Source organism: Silene latifolia, chromosome Y (genome assembly GCF_048544455.1).
Source record: "Silene latifolia isolate original U9 population chromosome Y, ASM4854445v1, whole genome shotgun sequence".
Lineage (NCBI taxonomy): Eukaryota > Viridiplantae > Streptophyta > Magnoliopsida > Caryophyllales > Caryophyllaceae > Silene > Silene latifolia.
In genome coordinates, this window is record NC_133538.1 from 46,447,618 (window position 1) to 46,451,211 (window position 3,594).

The window sequence follows — 3,594 nt, forward strand, 5'->3', positions numbered from 1 at the left end:
TCTCTCGTAGTGAAAGACACTAGGTCATCTGTTAGAGCGTTATAAGGAGCTATTTGGCTAAGTTCCTAGCGTTATTACAGTATATAACTATTTTAATACCTGTGTTCCTAGTTAAGTGCATATGAGAGCGCATAATGGCATGGTTGGTTGTTATACCATTTAGAGACAACACATTTGGCAAGTTGAAACGATTCCGAAAAAAAAAAGAGTATAAAAGTGTTTGCGAGTTTAGAGATTCAATTAGAAAGTAAAGCTTTGGAAAGCAGTTAATAGTCATTAAGCGGTAGAATGGACTTAGATTCCTACCATCCCTTCAAAAGAACGTATATCTTATAGAGCGCTCCCTTACATTAGATAGGGTTGGTGATGTGTGATAGGCAGTTGTCGCCGTTCATCTAGCTAGTTCCAATAACAAGGGAAGGACTAGAGCTTACATTTACTATATCTCAAGAAATGGCTCAAGCGAATTCATAAACAACGGCATTGGGTGATGCATACGAAGCTTTCGTAGACCTGGTGCATACAAGAAGATAAAGCATCCCGCCCTGTAACAAAAGATCATCCGGCAAAAGCGGTTATGGGTTCCTATATAGTTGGTGTAGCAGATAAAGCTCCTATGGAAGTTCCTTCTCCAGAAACAACTCGAACTCCTTTTGCATAAAGCTATGTTTATTGTGGTCTATCTCAATCTTAGTATAAGAGTAAAGCAAGGAAAATCTCCTCATGCAGGTGAAGCAGGCCTGCTGCTAAATATTTTAGAGCTGTAGAATAGAAGCTCACCCTTATCACTGGCGCATTACTATCGCATACCTTCTTCCTTCTTATAAGAGCATTTAAGCTAGTCTCATCTTACTAGGAAAGGAACTTATATGACAAGACTTCCGCGTCTGTACTTTTTAGTTGATTGAGTCTGTAAACATCGTTCATTTCACTCGCTCTATACGTCTTCAACCCCGTTATAAGAATAAGAACAACCTACTTGTTACGGAGCTACACTTGTTGGCTTCGACCTGCTTCCCCCCTAACATCTATCTTTATATGATTTTATTCTCGTTCTGGGAATTCCACTCTAACTAGTCGTTTAACGCGCTATATATATATATATATATATATATATATATATATATATATATATATATATATATATATATATATATATATATATATATATATATATATATATATATATATATATATATATATATATATGACGCTTGTTCGTTCACTTCGAGGCTACACCCGCTCCTCTCGCATCCATTAGAGAAGACAAGCAGTGCAATTACTTAAGAACAGGCAAGCTAAAGGGCAACACCTTAGAACCTTAGAGGCTCGCTATAAAATAATTTTACATATACTATAGAAACATCAGACATTAATGCAGCATCCTCAGACAGACAAAGATACCACAGCATGGGCATTTCCTTCCCCAGCTAGAAATCCTTGGGCATATGTTTGGGTAAGATCCTCTTTTTGTGTAAAGTGGTTTACTTACTTGTCTTACTTATATATGTTATTTAAGGAAAGCTTCCCCTTCAAGCCATCAAGTACGGGGCACCCAACTAAATAAACTCCCTAAACTGGAATACTTATAATATCATAATAAGAAGTCGAGAGATAGAGGTCCCATCTAAAGTGACATCTCACGTTACAGCTCTAATTCCAGAGAAAGCTACTGTTCGCCAACAAGTTCTTAACCCCGGTAAGTCTCCTTTTGCTGAGGATATTCCCAGTATACTATTAGAAGCATAGAAGACACCGCTTCATTGGAATAAGACTTCAAACAAGACAAAAGAGTAGTAAGGGGCGTCATTACCTCCTGATGTATCGGCTTATGTAGTATATCTATCTATAGAGCAAGCTCTAACCAGCAGGCATGGACATAAGTTATCATATATAATAAGCACACTAAGCAACCGAAACTTATCAATCGGTAGAAGCTGGGCTAGCATCCCCTGCTAAAAGACAGGTGGTAGTCTCATCTGATGAAGTTTCTTTTTAGAGAAAGTAGAGCAAGGCTAGACCGCGCATCACAACAAGTCTTCAGGGACATCTTACTATACGTCCTCAGGAATCCCACCCTCAAAAGACTTTGATTTACTAGTAGCTTCCAGGACTAGCAGCAAGAGCAAGAACATTAGCATTTGCTGGAAGTCTCACATAAACAACAAGACGGTACCTTCAATCTGTGTTAACTATTTAGTATGTGAATGGAGGACTCTCTTGAACAAAGACTACTCCCGCAGAAAGGTCAGACGATGCTGCATCAGTTCGCACTTCGAAAGAGTGGACTTATGGGTCTCTTACTCTACTATATTATAATTCTTAATCTTAATTAGACATTAAAACATAAATTTTATTTAAACTTGCCCATTTATTAAAAGATTAAATACATAACAAACAACAGCTGCACTTGGCTTTTGGCATCCAGGGTTAGTGGAACGAGTAGAAGTATCTAGCGAGTAAGAACATCTCCAATTTAAAGTCTTTCATTAGAATTAATAAAAAGCTTCACCTTTCTAATTAGTTTGTGTAAGGCAGGACCGAAGTTCTAAGTTGACAACACCTCACTAACGTTCGAGTCATTTCAATTTCATACCTTGTTAGAAGTCTTAGCTTTGGAAGAAAGTCACGGTATGGGGAAGATACTCTATTATAACAAGACTAGAAGATCTCATAAGAAAATTTATAACAAGGGTTGTCAAACTGCTCCCATAGGTGTTCAATAGCAAGGAATCTCAAAAGTAAGTTATAGAAGCCCACAGCGTCTAATGCTTTCGGATTGGTGAATAAGTAGCAACGCTAGAAGAGATCAATCTTGTCTAATCTAATATAGAACACGCTAGAGACCTATCTAATATAGTTATAGTAAGTAAGGACGAGTAGCCCTCGTGTGCGACTGTTCGAATGACAACGTATGCCTATAATATGCCTGGGCATTGATGATACCGTCGTAGAGTACCAAAGATAAATTTATAAGTCCAAACTACTACTATAGCTAGTGGCAGTCAGGGTCGAACCACAGAGAGGCGATGCAATTAATAGTTGTCCGATTTTAGTCTTAAGTAACAAATGAGTGGGGGTTTGTTTTGAATTGTTCTATAACTACTGGCAATAAAATCAAAATTAAACTAAGGCAAATAATTGAGCAAATAAAGAAAATGGATATAATAAAATATTAAAAGGATGCTAAGATGTTCGGTTCACTGTAGTTTCGGCGGCCGTATAGTAGGTAAGTCTAAAAAAATCACGTGAGAAGGGAAAATAAGAAGTCCTCTCGGTCCACTCTTAACAGGTAGCATCTTTTGATCTAGCTACGGGTCCCTAATATCACTAGTACTGACTCTCGTCCTGAAAAGTGATTTAAAAGTCTAAACTAACCTATCTCTCGATCTTATTAATTTAGTCGTGTTAATTAAGTAGTCTATTTCCCTCCCCTATCTTTCGATCTTATCGGGTCGGTCAATTCCTAAGCATTCAACTAGTCGCGTGCACTCGATTCGTCAAAAATAGCAATTAAATTAATTAAAACGAAGTAAATCTCATGGGAGCCGGTCGATGAACCAGGTAAGCCAGTCGATCGACCATGGCGCGATT